Source organism: Passer domesticus, chromosome 5 (assembly GCF_036417665.1).
Source record: "Passer domesticus isolate bPasDom1 chromosome 5, bPasDom1.hap1, whole genome shotgun sequence".
Classification (NCBI taxonomy): domain Eukaryota; kingdom Metazoa; phylum Chordata; class Aves; order Passeriformes; family Passeridae; genus Passer; species Passer domesticus.
In genome coordinates, this window is record NC_087478.1 from 23,613,540 (window position 1) to 23,632,944 (window position 19,405).

A 19,405-nucleotide genomic window follows, 5' to 3' on the forward strand; every position below is an offset into this window, starting at 1 on the left:
CAATTAAGTGGATTTGTACTACTCATACTACCAATGTTATTGCATTTAGTCTTTGACAATTTTTATATGACCTAACAACTCAATTTTGTTTTGGAACTGTGCTGCCATACTAGCAAGAAAAATGCTTATTTTGACTGCCTCAAACATACATTCAGATTCCTTAGTCTTTCTCAGGGCAGTTTTAAATCTCCAGGCAGTGGATATTGACTTGCAAGGACACCACTGAGAGCAGTGTTCCCTGAGATTGGCCAGTCAAAGGAGTCTGCAGGTTTTAGAAGCTACTTGGGAGTAGCATCAAAACAATTACTGACATGCCATTATGATTATAAACAGGCCAAATATTTAAGAAACACAATAACCATCCTGCCATCTATCTCACTACACTTATATATTCAGTTCACTTAGAAAGAAACCCACACAGGTGTGTACAGGTACGCTTGTAATATGCTAAGTCACTTCTTATGGAAGCAGTCTGAGACTGATTTCAGCAGCCAAAGCTGAGGAAACCTCTAGTTCCAAGCAAAGTTTCAGACTAGAACATATGGGAGGGCAGCTGTTATGGTATGATCTTAGAATTCTGGAATAGCTTGGGTTGCAAGGGACCTTTAATGATTAGCTAGTTCCAACTCCCCTGCCATGAAGAAAACCATAATATGGCATGCAGCTAAACTGAGCTGTACCAAGGACCTGTAGGGAAGTAGTACACCACCAATATGTATCGATTTACATTTCAGTTGGTGAAAGAGAGTTATATTTTTGGCCAATTGCAGCAGTGGTCTCAGGGACACTCAGTAATGCCTCTGCAAAGATGCAGGGAAACACAGCTTGTGTAACCACTATCTCAAGGAAGAACTGAGCTACTCTGGGTCTGAAATTTGATAGAATCAGGAAACAGCAGCTCCTCAGAGGTAACATGCAAGCTATTTTATACTCAGTCTATACTATATTATTCTCAGTGCATCAAAAGACCTTTGGATAAAGGGAAAGGTGCCACAGATTTTTAGTTTAGCGTAGAGTTTTTGAGGTCATTCTTCAGAATGGCAAAATTCTGAAGAGGAAAAGTCAAATAAATGCACATGAACCCTTAGCCATAGCTATTGGGAGTTATTCTAAAAAACAGTCTTCAAGAAGGCAGGTAGATTGAGGGAGTGCATAAGCAGAAGTAAGCACGTAGATTGAGGTCCATAAACAGGAGTAAAACTTCGTTAGATTGTAAAAGAGTGTCCTTCCTCTCTCCAGATAAATCTCATGATAATCTTCTCTCCCACAAATTGAGTTACATTAGCCAGGTTCTCAACAGTCCTGACTACTGTTTTGCAGAGACTGGTGAGAGCTATGTGTGGTCAGGCACTATTACTATGGAGTTCTACTGTAAGATCAGCAAAAGAAGACACTCAACCTTTTGTGCATTGGAATCTATGGGATTGTGATAAACTGTTCCTTTATCTGCTATTTGTTTACAGGAATTATACTCTGAAATCTTCCCTTCATTTAATAGACCCTGGGTGAATAGTAAAAGCCTCTTTGGAGGAAGAATCTGTACTGAAGGTCTAACAGCTATTCAAATTAAATTTTAAGCCTAAAAGAAATGTAAGATTTGCCAAGATTCTGCATCATATAGCTATATATACAACATTGAAGTCCAACTCTTACTCCAGTGAGAACAAGTCCATTGGCATCACTAAGTAGCTAAATACTATGTTTTGGGGACTTTTTTCAGGTATTTCACACTGAGAGAGTTTAATTTATAGCGCTGATGAAACTACATTTGAACCAGAAATAGTTTGGGTGTGTGTGTGTGACTGGATTGGAAAAGAAGAATTCATCCTCCGTTAGACAAAATCGCACCAGAGATTTTTTCCTGGCTGTAAGCAGAGTCCCTCTTGGATCAGTTGACCTCTTTAATAGAAGAGTCTGTCCTTCCGTTAAATCAAAGGGAACAGAAGTCAGTCCTGTAAGCAGGTGGTTGTCTCTGGGTGATGTCCAAGGTCAGACTTTCTAACTCTTGTCTGAGTTACTGGGGAAACTGCCCATGAAATTGGAGACATTGTGAAGGTAGAGGCTAAACAAGCTGTTCACTCCCCTGCTAGTGTTACAAGGACTCAAGACTAATGTGTCTTTGTGAAAAGAGAAAGGCTTAAATTCTCACTCTGACTGATGAGATTTTAGACAAGCTGCACAGTGCATTCTTCCTTATGGAAAAAAGTTAATTAAATGCTGTGTTCTAGGCTCAGCTTCAACATTGGGTGAACCAGCTCATTGCAGAGAATGAAGGTATTTGCTCAATGATACATCAACAGCATCTTATTTCTATCAAGCAAAAGAAAAATATATTCCCTGGGGTATGGGTAGCTTGGATCACATTCAAGATCAGGTGCTGATTGCAAAAGCTAAAAAATATAAAGTGAGTATTTTAGGACTGGTTTATTGAAGTGGCACACAATGATTTAAAGCCACATGTAAGATAGGTGGAGTTTACTCAGGTGAGGTGCTTATCCCAGGGCCGTGCCTGTCCCTTTTGAAACATTGAAATTGTAAGGGAGATCTGTGACCTTTTTAAAAATGGTTGGCTTAGGCAATAAAAAGACAACATTTTCTGAACTCATTATTTTGTAAAGTTTTTATTTGAAAATTAGAGTAGCAAAGCATAAAAATCCAGATATTCTAAATTCAGATTTTGACTAAACTTCCAGACATTTCTCAGTCACAGATTTGTTGAAGTACTGTGCTGTGGCAGAGTGCTGTGAGGCAAAGGAGATAAACAGTTGTGTACTTGGAAAAATAAGAAAAAAACTTGCTTGACAAGAAAGTTACTTGCACCTTTTGAAAAAGTGGGCCCTGCATTTTTTAATTCTTAAAAAATGGAAAACCTGACAATATTTTTGTCTAGTCACTATTTTTTACCCTGTTCTTTAAAAGACTCACTTCTAATATTCTAGCTAATTGGTCTGAAAAATCTGACCATTGTTACTACAAATTTCTTCATGTTCCTCGTGTCATAAAGTGTTTTTGGAGATGCTGCATAGATTTTTTTCAAGAATAAATGAAACAGCAGTCTAGTGAAATCTTGTTATAATAAATCAAGATAGAGTAATTAGTATAGGACAATAGTGGGAAAATCAACCAGATAATGTACTGGGAATTTTCCAACCCCATTATTCTCTTTAGCAAACCTACTCCTTAACACCTCTAATCAAATGTTTCCAAGCAGCCTGTTCTAATACTTAGCCATCTTAAAATCTAAAATATTCTTATTGATAGCAAATCTTAATTCTTTTAGCTTTTATCCAATCTGCAGAGGGCAGATTTGATAAAGAACAGTGGGTTTCATACTATCTCTTAAGCCCTTTCATATACTGAAAGAATATTCCCATCTCCTCTAATTTATATTTTTAAAAATAGAATATTTCTTTTAACAGATCTTGGAGGGAATACTTTCTTTCTTTTGTATTATTAACTATTGGGCTGTTTTTCAAAGGAGAAGTAATCTCTGTATTACATTACAACACCCAAAAATAAGCAGTCTAGGTGATGTCTCCTACATAAACAATTCTTGTGTATGTGATGCTCCTCAAACTATGTCCTTGAATAGCTTTTTACAATGTATCACATTCTTGGCTTAAATCAAATGTCTGATTCACTGAAAGCCCAAAGCCTTTTTTCAGTATGGCTGAATAGTCAACCATTTCCCTATTGTATTCATCACTTGAATATTCCTTACTTAGCACATTACTTAGCCTATACTGAATTTTACCATGTTGATTTTAAGATGTGCCTTTTGTTTATTAACATTACTAAAAAAATTTGAACCAAGTTCTGCTGAACATTTGTAACCTGTTCTAGTTTGAACAGCTCTGCAAATGTGAAAAATATGTTCTCTAGTCAGTCATCCAAGACATTGAGGAAATTACTGAATGCAGCCTGCAATGGATGTCTGCAGCCTGTCACTTGATTTCTTCTCACAATTGGGCAGATAACTTTTAATAGGTACCTTGTGAGTGCATTTTCTTGGGTCATTACACACCTATTTACCAAAATTTATGAATTTGTACTCTGTATTTCTATATTTTGTGAGCAAGAATTGTATCTAAAACAGTGCCAATAGCATTACTAAGTGTACTGTCTACCAATATCTGATCAAATCTCACCCTTTGTGAGTGCTGAAGCAAAGATTATACTAACTTTTCAGCCTTTACTATCTGCTATTCTATTTCTTTCCTTGGTAAGTACTAGGTATTATTTTCTTGCTGTCCTCCCATGCTTAAACTGTTTTTCTTGTTGAATTTTTTGTTTATTGTTAGGTGAAATTAATTTTTGTTTTGATCTACACTGCATGTTATTCCCTTATAGTCTTACATGTTTGCTTGTAGGTCCTTGCTCCTGCTTGTGTATTTCTTATTATATTTTTGCTTATCTTTAGATTTGTTTGCTTTCCTTTTCTTTTCTTTTCTCTTAAAGAGCTTCTGATGGAGCCATATTGGTCTCTTACTGTGCTCCGTGTTTCTTTTACATCATGAGAGTCTACAATTGTATCTTTAATATAGTCCCTTTCAGTAACTGTGAAGTCTGTTGGAGTCTTTTTTTCCCCCTTTAGAATAACTTCCCAAGAGACCCCACATTCCAGTTCCCTCAATCTGATGAATTCTGCTTTTTTAGGACTACGTTGTCCTTATTCAGCTTCTCTAATTCCTGCCTTTTTTAGATTTGTGAACTCTATAGTCTTGTAATCACTTTAATCAAGATTGCTTTCTACCTCAAACTTCTCAACCAGATCCTTCCTACTAGTTAGAACCAGTTGTAAAAGAGCTGCAAACTTCTTAGTGCCTTCTTCCATCTTCCTAAAGGAAAGTTGTCCTCAATATGTTCTGAAAGCCTTCTGGACTTTCTTCATCCTGACGTTATTTTGCTTACACTTTTCTGCGTATGATTCAAGTCTCCCAGAATAAGTAAGAGGGTGCCATTTGGATGCTTTTATTATTTGCAAAGAAAAAAAATAAGGGCTACCCCAAAATGTACCAAGCCACACTCTTCTAAGTCCTTCTGTTAGGTTATTTCTGGCATATTCCTATTATGACATTGCCTTTATTATTTTATTTTTCTTCACTTTAACCTTTCTCCTTGAGATGCTCAATGCACCTCTCATCTCTTCTGGCAGTTGAGCAAGGATCTACATTTTTGATATACAGTGTGGCATCTACTTCTTTTTCCCTAGAGCCTGTCTTTCATAAACAATGTGTACTCCTTTATCCCAGCAGTTAGAGGAAACAGCATGGAAACACAACCATTACTGAGCAATCAGAGGCAGCTGCTCAGTCCGGTTGGGACTGTTTCTGTGTCATGTTCAATAGCTACCTCAATAACTCTAGTAGTTCCAATGAAAAAGATTTCAGAAACTTCCTCAGTTTTTTCATACACTTTTCTGTGTTTTTTCATCAGAAGGAAAGGTTTCATAAAGCTTGAGGCTTAGTAAAGTTGGAATATTAGTTTAATTATTTATACCATACACAATTGTGGTGAATATTCCATCCTTAAATCTAGACCTAGCTGGTATGGATCTGGTCAGAAGATCGTATAATAAATGGAGATTGTATTATAAATACCAGATTTTAGGTGAGGAAGGCATGGGAATTTTCCAGCAGAGTGAGGTTGATATTCTCCTTGCAAAATTCCAGCCTATTCCTGCTGAAGTGGGCTCTCTTTAGCTGTGAGCAAATTTATTCCCAAAGCTACAGAAATCTTCATAAATTTGGTGCATCTCTCTAACCTAGTAGGGGTTATTTGGATTGCTGTGAACAAGCCACACCAAACCTGACATCATCCTTCCCAACACACTGCAAGGGCTTTTTATAATTTCACGATGGAAACTGAAACCTCTCCCTGTGTGGTAAATAGTTTTAATCCAAACAACAGGGGATGACAGCTACAGTTTTATTGGGATTATTGCATCATTAGGGAAACAAATTCAGAGCATTTATCACAGTGTCAGAAGTTGTTCGTGGTGTCTCTGATTCACTTGCACTGGAAAAACACAGAATCACTGAATAGTTAATTTGAAGGACCTCTGGCAATCACCTAGTCCACCTTCCCTGCTCAGAACATGGTGAGCTATAGCACACTGCCCATGGAGGTGGGCCCATGGACTTTTGAATATCTCCAAGGATGGTGACACCACAACCTCCTCAGACAACCTGCCCCAGTGTTTGAACAGGAAAAAAATGGTTTTTCTTACATTAAATTGGAATTTTCTATATTTTGATTTCTGCCCACTCTCTCCCTGGGAAATACTGAGAAGTCTGGCTCTATTTTTTACTCCCTGCCATCAGGAATTTAGACTTCTCTAGGCTGACTAGTCCCAGCCCTTTCAGCCTCTTCACCCATCTCATCATCTTCATGGTCTCCTGCCTTGCTACCTTCAGTAAACTTGTGTGTGTCTGTTTTAACCCATAGCTTCCTTCTTACCCGTCTTTGAGGTTGACATTTGCTTTCTTCTAGGAAAGATGATCAAGAGAGGCTTCACATATTATGTGCTACTAAGTCACATGCACCTATATGTTTTAAATGTTTCCTAGTCTAATTCCCCTCCAACAAGAGCAAGTCTTGTTTCAGAAAAATGCCATAACAAGAGTTGCCAGAGTGTAAGGGGGAGCCAGTCTCAGGGTATACAGTCCATGTTAGAGATATGTTCAAAAAACAGACTTTTTTGGCCACTTTAGTGTAGGCTGTATTATTTATTTCAGCCTTACTTTTAAAAACCAAACAGAAACACCCCTTGATAAAATTCAGTTCAATGGATTTTTTTTAAATGAAAAACATAAGCCTATTCAAAGTAAAATACATGAAGTCCTCTAATAAAACTTTCATATAAAGGCAGGAGGAGTCATATTATAATATGGAATTGTCTCCTGAGGAACATGCTAGAGGAGCCTTAACTTCATTCTGAATAGTACTGAACAAAACATTATTCTTTCTGTAGAAATACTGGTCAAGATGTATAAGCAAGAACGTACTTGATGACTATTCACTGCTCCCTATGTGCACACAGAATACATACAACAAGTAGGGAAATTGTGAATATAGCTCTGTCTACTTATTTGGACTTCTGAAAATTTTAACTGTTATTTGCATGTCTGTTCCTCTTACAATACAAGGTAGAAAGATTTCATGTAAACTTCAGATTATTTGGATTTGAAAAATTTACACCAAGGGTAATGCAGGAGTTGGCTGAGAATTGCTTTTGGTGTTTTTTGTTTTTTGGTTTTTTTTTGGTTTTTTTTTTGTTTGTTTGTTTGTTAATGGGCCCTTTTAAGAAACTCCCTGCAGCCCAAGAAATCAAAATGAAATTCCAAAAATAATCTTTTAGATAAGAATATAATCTCTTCGGAGCATGGATGTCCTTGCTTTGTAGAATACACAGCAGCAACCAGGAATGTTTAGATGGCTGTGGCTTCATTTTGTCCAGATGATGGAATGGTTCATACTTCAGGAAGATATCCAGTACAATATTAAATAAATGAGTGAAATACATGCTCATGCTCAGTTTTCTCACATGCTTCTGCAGGTGAATAGCCATGACTGGGAGCTATGGATACAGGGGATGCTGCTTTGGTGTTGTTACAGTCTTTGCTATCATTCCCAGAGCCTGTGAGTACCCTTAGTAGTTTGGACTACAAAGTCCTGGAATCAGGTGGTCAGGATGGGAGAGCAAGAATGGTGATTTATGGCAGACTTTCCTCAGGGGGGTGGCTATCTTTGCAGATGCCAGTTTGCAGTCTCCAGTGGCAGCCTGCTGGCACTCCCTGTGCTCAGGGGGTCTGCTCAGGCATGGGATGGGCCCTTGTGGAACATGTGCCCACGCAGGACACAGGAGTGCAGGGGAAAGTTCTGGGCAAGGATTTTCCCATTTTGCAGTTATACCTGGGCTCATGAGTCAGAACACTGAGCTTTTCTCTAAAGGCAAGGTTCAGTATTTTATCTCCAATTGGATTCTGTCCTCTATCCTGGCTAAAAAAACTGAGAGGCTAAAAGCCTGTCTTCTTTACTTGAGCCAAAATCAAAGGAAGTAGAATGAGAGTCTCTGTGAGTTTAGATAGGTTTGGATTTACAAAAAGCATACTTTGAACACCAAGTATACATTACTGATTAAAATGTATTGATTGAAAAGGAAATACAAGTAATAATTCCATAAGCTTTTATTCAGAAGCTGTCTAAAAAAACAACACTTGGTTGTAATGCAAATATGCCAACACATGTAGCCTTTCTTTCCAGGTATGTATTAAAAACCATTGCCCTTAGACACTAACAATTTGCATATACGGAATCCACTATGTAGAGCAAAAATGACTTGCATAATGAATTGCACATGCACAAAAAAGAAGGTGTGCAAAATAAACACATCAACTAGCTGAATACTAATTACCTATATGCAAAATCTGGAGACACTCAATATGCAGAACCAATCAGTTATCACAGTGAACACCTACAACTAATTTCCTCCAGGAAGAAAATTTTCCATTAGCTTTAGTGAATTTATACCCATTATAGAAAGGTTGTAGCTAAATAAATATTATTTTAGTTTAATTGGATTAAAAATTAGAAATGCAAATTCTGGTGCACCATGTCTCTGAGTCCTTGTCTCCCTTTTTATGGTAATACCCTTCTAATGGTTTAAGCCTATGAAGAAAAAACACTGAAGATTTTAACTAGCAGCTTTGCAGGGGGGCAGAAAGGAGCAAAGAAGATTTAGTGGTGAAAAGAGCAAATAAATAGGTGCTCCAAGATTAAAAAGAGGGTAGAAGTGCATGCTGAGCTGTTGAAAGACCTCTCTGTGTTTAAAGAAAAATATTGTTTGGTTCTTTCACCAGTGCATGATCAAAATAAGAGGTACAAATTAGTTCATGGCTGCTGAAGCTACAAAACATCATGCAGAGAGCTGTCTTTGGGAACGTTTTAATGAGGAGAAGAGGTCATCAGACTGTGACATTGCTTTTCAGAATTCTTCAAGAACAACACAGACTTCCTGTTCCAAATGTGGTAAAGAATAAAACAACCTTAGTAGTAATCGTACAACTTTTGAACCGTGTTCCTTGGAAATACTGTACCGTGCTCATTTTGTAGCTTTAGTTAGCTATCTCAAAGGAACTCTTCCATATTTTCCATGTGCTCTTATTTCAAAAGTACAGTGAAATGATAGAGCTTCAACAAGGATTATATTTATAAAATAAAGTTTTATTCAGTCTTCTAAAGAGATTTTAATGTTTTCATTGCTCTAGGTGAAATGGTACACTGTGGGTCTGTTCATTAACATTTAGCATCAGTGCAAAAATCAAGGATTACCACATGCAGTTTGAAAGGACATCCAAAATGACTTTGAAATTAAATTCACTACAATCTTAGTTTTGCAGCATTTTAAACATGATTTTAAAATGTATAAGATAAGTTAATGGCATTCCAGGTCAAATATTCCCAGGCCAATAATAAGTTCAACATAGAATGTCATTATTTAAATTTCTGACATATTGTATATGCTGACTAGGATTGAAGAAACCCACTGTAAATTTAATAAATAAGATGCGTACTACCATGCATTTATTGTAAAATAAGCTTTCTTCAGGATATTTAGAAGAGACTATTAGCAAAGAGAATATACTGGTAAATCAAATAATTATGCTAAGTTATGGGTATCTCACAAGTGGAATGGCATCGGGATTGCCAATAATTATTGAAAAAAGGAAATAACTAGCAAATGACTAGAGAGTTTTTACTCCTGATCAACAATGAATGAAAAAGAATGTGAAAGAAATAGATATTAAAATAATGATTTCTAACCCTCCTTTACAAAGGTTTCTAACAGTAAGAAAGAATAAAAATATATGTAAAATAAGGTTCATTAATCAGGTACTGTAATTAATAATTTGGCTAAAAAATGACTTATATATTCATTAAAACAGTGAAAGCTATATAACAGGCCTTTCTATTTTTAGAATGCTTGAAATAAAATTTCATTTCGAAAAGCCCTTCATCAGCAACATGCATTTGGAAAAGCCTTTATCCTCAGCAACAATGATATAAAGCTGGTGTGGATGGTATTGAATGTGGCATGGAAATTTTATTTTCATCCTTTTGTCGCATGTCCTTTAAAATTATAGCCACTATGGCAAGAGAGTTAAGGACAATATAAACCATAATGAACAACACCTGTCTTTTCTTTTGCCACTAACTAAAGGAGTAAAAAAAAATTTGGTCGCTGTCTTCTGTAGTTAGAAAAAAATTTACACTGAAGCAGTTTCTCTTTTTTCCCAGAGCACTAGCAAATGTCCACCACATAAAGTATGCCATTCTAACCTGAAGATTGAAAGTCTAAAGAACCCCCATATATCTATTTGTTAACAAAAATGTGTTATCATTCAAAAATACATTTTAGTAATAAATATTTATTATTATTCCAATAATCTTACAGCTTCAAATATTAATTATTGCCTGCTCATTGCATTCTGCAACATTCTCACATGAATCTGTTTACTTAAGCTTTGGTTTTATATTCTGTGGTATTGTTTCCTTGTCTTTTATGTGAGGTACTAAATAGGCAGCTGGAAATATTTTAGTTGTCTGTTTCATATCTAAAATAATCCCAATGCAAATTTTTCCCACAAAGGCTAACAAGTTTGTTGGTTTTCAGTTTAAACCTTTAATCCTGTTTGAATGGATTGATGTCTTTTTCCTTGATTTATCAGATTCTTCTGTCAGTGATTAGGGCCTGGGAGTTTGGACTAATCTGAGATTTCTCCTCTTTTGAATGGTCATTCCAGTGCCCATTATTCTTGTCTTTTTTTTCCCTTTCCAAGAATACCACTGTATTCTATTCAATAACCTCTGCTCATTGAAAGAAGATGTCTTAGATAGCCAATTAGCTGTTATGCATAGAGATTTTAACCAGCATGGTAGCAGTATTTGTTACAGGACTGTAAGCAAAGCATTGAAAAATAAATGTTTAAAAAGAGAGGGGAGGAAAAGAAGATTCTGAATTTCTGAATTCTGCTTTCAATTATCCCAAACTACATCTAGAGCAATAATGACAAGTGCAAGTTTTACAAATCAACATGATAGGAGAAAAGACTCTTTGATTCAATGAATAAGCTATGATGCAGAAATCCTGCAGCAGTTTGACTAGTAAGTATGCTTTTATAATTAGAATATCAATGATTCTCTGACTAAAGCAAAAGTGTTGTAGGGTTCTTTGATAGCAAATGTGGGCAGCTCTTGGAAACTTTTGTATAACTGTCATAAAACAGGACTACTGAATGTTCCTAAACTGAATACCATCAAATCCTATTACTAACTTCATTGACTGCAACAGATATCTAGTGTCTTCTTGTGACATAAATATGTAAGTTTTGAAAAAGGCCCCCACATTTAGAGAGAGTTATAAAATATAGGGGTATAATCTAGGAAAAAAATATATCTCTTATGTATCTATATATATTTTTTCTTCTGTAATCATAGCTTAAATTACCAGTCTTCTGTTAATATGGTTTCTTGGTAAAGAAAACAAGCAAAACACACAATGACATACAAAACAAGTATTTTAATTTTTTTTTTTGTTTACATAAAGTGATGTTCTTCATTAAATGGCAAATATACATCTTCAAAATGGAATGATCCATAAACTAAAATATCTGTAAGATTATAAAAGCATCATGGTATAGGTGTATAACATTATGTGACATTAGTTGAGTATTTATTTGGAATTCTATTAGTGAGTATTAATAAGTTTATGGCTTTCATGCATATATTTTATAATTTTAATCAAAATGTATGCACTCTATTTTGATTTGAGCATCTTCACAAATATTTTATTTGCTTACATAAACATATTTTTAAAAGTTTTAGTAATGTTTTGAAAAAATAATATATTTATATAACTCTTCTGAATATTTATCAAACATCAATTGTACAGACAAAAATTGATTTTTATATCAAAATTATCAAATATCATTTGTATCAAAAGTCTGCAATATTTCTGAAGTGGACTTATGTGCTATTTTGGGCAAGGTACTACAGGAGATTTTGAAAAAGACAGGTCAATCCCTATAAAACAGAAAAGGTTTCTCAGGACTTTTCTATTCTAGAAATGATGTTTTCACACAGAATTTTCTATTAAGAAGCTACTCTAAATATCTACTGGTACTGAAGGAAATGTCTCTCTCTTGGTACTGAAGTAGCAGCACCCACTTTTAATATTGCTGCGTTAAATACAGTACATCCTGTTGGATTTTTCCTTAAAATGTTAACTCAGTTATTCTATGAGCCACACCTGATGGGTCCCTGGCAAGAAGATGTATACACCTATGTACCATAGTGCACTGCATTATTGTGCTGTGCATGCTTTGTGTTCTTGTCAGGACCTAAGAAAGTGTTTAATGAGTGTGAGGCTTACAGAGGGACAGTCTAGGTGCTGCACACCACTATGGAAATGTTTAAATATAACAATTAGCTGATTATGTAATAACATTCCACCATAGGGAGCTGTGAGACATTTTACATTGCTGAGTTATTGTTTGAATGACAAAAACCCTAACACTGGGTTTCATTGCAATCACCATTCCATGGTGCTTTCAGCAGGGTAAGGAATGCTGAACTATACCCTAACTGAATTCCAGATGAATTTGTTAGGTTCAGCACATCCATGGGGTTTCTCACTCTATAATCTATTGCGCAGTTCTGCTTTTATCTTTAAAAAGCTGTCATGTGTCACAGGTTGCAGCCTTCTTAGAGGGAAATTCTTTGTGCTTGGGAAAGGCCATTTATAAATGTGTTTACATGAAAAACACATTAGTAATGGGTACCTTGAGACAGTTGAACAGGGAGGATCCTAAGTCAAAGGATTCTGAAAAAGGTAGCAGCTGTAAATAATATAGAATAATCCTCCAGAACTCGGTAACTGATATTTCTTCTAGCAGTTTGTATATATATATATATATATATATATATATATATGTGTGTGTGTGTGTGTGTGTGTGTGTGTGTGTGTGTGTTTGCGTGTAGATATGTTTTAACCCAGACGTTTATTTTATGACAACAGTGTATGTGTAATCAATCACTTAATTTCTAGACCCTCAAGCTGGGAGCACTGATCTCTGGTTCTGTCAGCAGAGAATGGTTGGGATGGCATTTAGTCTTCCCTTGAGAGTAATTCTTCTTGTCCTCGGGGCCCTCTGTGCATTCCTTCCATGCAGCCCTGCAGGTTCATGCTCAAAGACTGAAAGGTGAAAGAGGAGAAAATCTTTCAGAAATTTCACAGAAGCAACCTAATAGACAGTCACAGTATAGTGAGGCAAGGGCAGCACATTGCTTGAGGGAGCCCTGATATGTGAAGGTAAATGGCCTTATCATTGAGATCCAGTAATTTAGGAGGCCAAACTTCCATTTCATGGCAGTCGTGAGAAAAGAAACTGTATCCCAGAAGAAGAACAAGAAGAGAGCTGTCTGAGTAAAAAGTATTGGCCTGTTATCCCTGCAAGTCCAGCACAGAAAAATATTACTCAGGGACAATAAGTGAGAAGAGAAAGATTCAGAGGGAAGACAAATAGTGAGACAAAAAGAATGAACAAGGTTCTCTTAACTGGTCTTATTAGCCTAATGCTGCCAATTTCTTACTCAAACTGTTAGCTTAAATGTAGTAACTATGCATCTGTGGTGGCATTTATTGAAGCTTAATCAAGGAGGTTTAAAATCCTAATCTTAGGACTCAGGATTCATTTAAATATTATAGCTATGGGTAGGCAGAAGCTTTGATCCTTTTCTCTAGCACTTTGGGTTTCACTTCATGATTGCTGATGAGTTGAGAGAAGTTCTACCTTGTACGTATCATATCACGTACCCAGTATGAGAAGTCAAGTGACATTTGCTTATATTTCTTTCCAATCTACTGCAAGATATTTTTCCTACTTATATTAGAAAAAAGGTTTCAGACACTTTTCTGTTTCTCTTTCTCTCAGATTGCAGACACATATTCTAGTTTTAAAACTGGAATGTGTGCCTTGCATGTAAACCTTTGTTTTGACTATGAGTGATAAGAAATTATGTGTGGAGTCCACAATCCCTAAGTCCTTTCAGCTCCATGGAAATAGGCATTTTTATTCATATTCCATGAGTCTTCTGGAACTGAGAAGGCAAAAATAAAGCCTGTGAAACAGGAAGAAGGCAAAACTATCAGGTTTTTCTCACTCTAAAGCAGTTTTCTGTAGTTACAAAATGATAATTTATAATCTTGCCCAGGTTAAAGTTTGACAGTTTTTGCAGATATTATAACTATCTAGTGAGGAAGCTACACAACTGCATATATAACTTTTACAACATCATAGATTGAAGGAGAATTATGAGAGCTCAATTGTCCTGAGAAGTGAGCTCTGAATGTAGGAAATACATATCAGCATTTACATGATAAAGTAACTCAGCACTGGGACTATCCATCCATGTTCCTCACCATAACAGCACCTACTATGAGGAGCAAGCTAGCAAGGCATAACATGCAAATATATTTTTCAGTACAGGACACCCTGAAAGAGTGATGCTCAAAGTCTGAAGTTATTGCATTAGAATGAAAATTATCCTGAAACAGGAGGAAATACATGGGCTGCATTAAAAGACTTTTAAAAATATCTGTGTATTTTGGTGAACCTGACAGAAGCATCTGTTGTTTAGACTGTCTAAACTTGTTAACCATATGATTGTTTCTGACCTATTGACTGTTTTAGTTGAAATGTTCTCTTTCCTGGACAAATTTTGTGTGTATATTTCTGTATAGAAAGCACATCTGAGAGCAAGGTTATGGTCAAAATACACTAGCCAACATTAAAACTTCTTCCATTTTTCTATTGGAAAAACAATTGCTCTACCATGAGGTAAAAATGGTATTTTACCTTTGCCCAGCAGTCTACTGAGGATCAGAAAAGTCTTATGTATGTAGAACATAATAATGATGATGGTGATGATGATGAATCATTATATCATATTATTTGATTCAATAGTTGTAGATTACATATAATTTCTTGGGATTAATTAAACTATAGCAACAAATCTCTTGTATTACTTTAAGCATTGCTGCAGCATATATTTGCAGAGATTGAGAAAAAACTTTTTGCCCAGCTGATCTTTTGCCTGCTGAAGGTCACAAAGGGAAGATCAAAGAGATGCTTCATCTTAATTTCCAGGACTCCCCTTGGTACAGGAACAGGGAGATGGAGAAGAACACAAAAGCAGAAAAGTCTCTTATTGAAAAGTTGAGAAATATCAGGAACCTAAAACTGGGCAGCAGGTACTCACACTCTCTGTGAATAGTTGTGTGTTCAGGCTGTTTGCGGAGGAATTTTTGTGCTCTTCATCTGATTTAATATGTAGCAACTGTGCTTTTGGTAACAGGTCTGCTGCACACATTGTTACAGACTTCTCAGAGAAAATATAAGACTGACAGGATTATGCCTTGCTCTCAATTTGTGTGGGTGGCTGCTGCAAGGCTAGCCCAAGGTCTAGATCATGAAGACCTGGGATTTTTTTCCTATAGAAGGGTCACAGTTAATGTATTAGAGTGCAAGCCTCCTTGGGACATCATGCCATAACTATTCATGTCATAGGCAGTTTTTTTCAGCTGTATATGCCCATTTATTGAATGTGTTACTTTCTCTTCACTTCCTCCCTAAATGCTTAGCTTAAAAAGTTTAATACATAGAGGAAAAATACAACCAGATGTATTTTTCTCATATGCAGCTCATAACAAGCAGTGTGATTGTACATACAACACAGAGATTTTGTTAGTATTATGTGCATTTTTTTTAATGTCCCACTCCCTCAAATTTTATGAATACAATAGCATCTCATACATTATAGCATGCAGAAATAAAAGCTTCTGGCTCTTCTGATACTGAAAAAAACCCTGAATAGTTAAGAAGCTTAAACCCAAACAATGATTAAAAAAAATTTATTTCATGAAATACCATGCTTTTTGTACTTTATTGAAGTCAATGGATTCATAGCACTGTTTTAGATATACTTTGCATAAGGAGAGACTGTCAAACGTATCTGATCTGAATTTGCATTCCATACAGGAATAGATAGAATATATTTTCATTAGAGGGTCCTTGGAAATTGAATTTGTTCTTTGTTCATCTGAAAGACAAATATTCTATCAAAGGTCACAGAGAACATTGCCTTGCATTGCCTAGGAGGTACTGAGGCTCTTACTGGAGGGACACCAAAGGACTGCAGAAGGCCCAGTGTGGGTGAGGAAGCAGCCTGAGGTGGGTGCTGAAGTTTCTGGGTGGAAGTGGAAAGGAGTGCACCACAGTCATGCCTTTTGACTGCAATGAGATGCCTCTGTGCCTGTGTCACTGTGCTGGCAGTACACCTAGTTTTGATCAGGGTGCTTGCAGACTGTCAGCAAAGTGGTGTTCCTTGTGAGGTGAGCTCTGGGGATGAAGATGGAGAGGGCTGTATGGAGTCTTCCTCGGCATCTCTAGTCCATATTCAGTCCGGGCATTTAATGGAAACTGATCTTGCTGCCTCACTGAGACAAGAACTTCACAATGTGGTGGCACAAATGTGGACTGACAGAGAGGTTACTTCTTCCACCTGTTTGGGGTGGACGGGATTCTTGTGTCTTGACAGTATAAAGTGTACCAATCAAAGGAGTTTGTGTTTATTTCTTTATTGTCAGTATTGATTTCTGTTATGGAGGCACATAGTTCTTCAAGCATAGAAGCTTATAAGCTGTATTATAAATGTTCACAATTTTACCTTTTTTGAACACAATTAGTTGTATTGATTAGTGGGTCATCTAAATGGAAGAAAACAACCCCACCTAAATTGCAAAGTTACATTGTTCATCTTGACTCCAGATTGCCAATGAAATTTGTTTCCCTCATCCACCCATTAGGAGCCCCTTCCCCAGGGCTGAACCGCCCAGCCCAGTGGGATCACCTGCTCCCAGAAGCCCTCACATGGAGGAGTTACCATTGTGCTGGCAATTTTTACATCTGGTTTTGGGTCTGTGAGCTGGAAACCTAAATCTCAGCATATAAACAGAGTTGTCCCAAGCTGAAAATTAACTTTTCAAATCAAACTACGCATTCAATGTCATAATCCAGACTGATGATTTATGGCAAATGTGTTATTTTTAGAGATACCTATACACAGTATTCATAGTCCCTAATGTTTTCATTAAGAAAATTGACAATATTAATCAGCATTTGAATATAGTAATTGGCCATGTGCAGTTCTAATTTCCACTTTGAGCGCTATAAGGCAATGTATTGCAGTCATGAACTGTGGATTGTTGCTAATCTGCAGGATACCAGGGAGTAATTAAACAAATTATTGCAAAATTACCCAATATGCAGATACACTATTGGCAGAAAAATAAAGAAAATATTGACAATTTAGTTTGTTTTTCAGGATAAGAAATTGAATGGCCTTTGATTCAAAAAACAGAAAACTCTCTTTTTTGGTAGTCTGGTGAATGGAATAATATTAAGGACCTTGGGACAAATACTGTAAGGAACACCTTACAAACTGGAAAATGCTGTGGCAGCTGAGGGCATCTAGAGCTGATGGTTCAAGGTTCTCTGTTAATTCTATTATAGTCTCTGATGTCTGTTATTGTGTAAAATATTAATTTAATGAATTACTGGGATCTTATATCCTGTATTCTTGAATGTGCCTTTGATGCCGAAGGCAGCAAGATGCACTGAAGAGGGATTTTCAAACGCCCTTGCTGACTGAAGAGCACATGCCCTTCCAAAAGGCCATGGAACTTCTGTGACATAAACACTCTCCTCAGAATTACACCACAAGAATATATTATCTAATAAAATTAGATTGTACATTGATGGTGGCTCTGATGCATTTTAGTTTAGGTAGAAAATGTGCTTGTTCTTACATGAGTGTGCATGCACACATTCAAAAAACACAGCCAAAAGTTAAAACCAACAGTGTCATAGAATACAAGTGGGTATAGGCTATTTCTCATTAAGATAATGCTGAAAAGGTGACAATATCTAGTTGTTATACATTGGAAAAGATAAAAAGTAGGTGTTACCTTATGGAAGACTTTGTTACTTTATCCTATGTGCTCCTTTCCATGTTCTCTCCCCAGAGATGCTCTTCTCTGTTTCCTCATATGAAAGCAGTAAGTGACCTCAGATAAAGCTAGCAGCAAATCACAGGGCTTTCTCTTCAGCTTCAGAAGCAGGCAAAATAGGGTAGCTGCCTGCACAGACACCCCCACTTCTGAGTGTCATGGCTGGAGACTTACTGATGCTGCCCTTTATGTCTTTTTACACTGGTGCACTAGGCTGGACACTTCTGCAGAAGTGACACACAGCCTTAATGGGGATGTAAGCAGTAATATTTAGCTGTCCCATTCACATGCTGCAAGCCTGACACCCAACGCAGATGAACACACTTCTGACCTAGAGTGGAGGTGGGAAGCCCTCAGGGAGCTGCAGGGATGGTGCTCAGACTCTGTGTTCACAACAGACCCAGGCCACAACAGGTCTTCGTAACCAGTGGCTGCTATTGTGTGTCATCACCTCCTGCTTTCATGACAAGAAACCCTAATTGTCACCAGGGTCACCAGGTTTTTCCTGAACATCCTCAAATGAAATAGCTTTCTTTGGTTCTAGGTTATTTCTCAAGTATTATTTTCTAATACTTTTAAACAGTAAAGAAAAACTAGAAATAGCATAGATAGGCATCAATGAAACTATTGGTAGGGACTTTTATTCAAAAGCTTGTTTCTTTGAGAATGGTAGTCAGGAGAAAAAAAGTTTGTGCATGAAATCTTGCTACTCCCTTACCTTTGAGACTTGCATTTTCAAAAACTTGATGGCAGGGGGCTGCACGTTTTCTTTGCTGCTACTCCAGCCTGATACCTCTGCATTTTGCTTTTCGATGTCTTAAAATTTAGTTTTCTGTGCAGTCATTCACACTGAACCCTGAAAAGAAGATACTTATATATTTATAACAGAGAAATAGTTTCTTGCCTTTTATGGGCTTCTGATATTTTATTAGCCAGTCTACATTCACCTTCACCCTTACTGCTCTCCCTGTGGTAGCTCTAGCTCTGCTGATCTTGTAGACAAATGATGGAAGCATCTGACTTAGAGTCTTTTAGAATCAAAGAAGTTTGAGAGGGAAAAGACCTGCTAGGTCATTTTGTCCATCCCCTGCCAATACAGGATCATGACCTACTGTACAATAACTTCACTAATGTTTTGCCAAGTCTCAATTTAAACAAATCAAGTGGTGGGGATTATATCACCTTATTTTTTTTTTTCCTTGGGAACAATATATCCCCGTTTTTCCATATTTTTTTACGAAAAATTGTTGTGATATTTTACTTAATATTCTTAAT

At 36.6% G+C, this 19,405-nt stretch overlaps 1 long non-coding RNA gene across 1 annotated transcript in view; it reads right to left on the reverse strand.

Annotated features, from left to right (window-relative positions):
- Nucleotides 1-13,023: 13,023 nt before the first annotated feature.
- The window catches only part of LOC135301852 (uncharacterized), a 52,113-nt gene continuing 45,731 nt past the window's right edge, over nt 13,024-19,405 (reverse strand). The window contains exons 2-3 of the long non-coding RNA XR_010363583.1: nt 18,849-18,986; nt 13,024-13,255 (exon numbers count right to left, since the gene is read on the reverse strand). This is a non-coding gene — a long non-coding RNA (uncharacterized LOC135301852). The remainder of the gene's footprint in view (nt 13,256-18,848; nt 18,987-19,405) is intronic.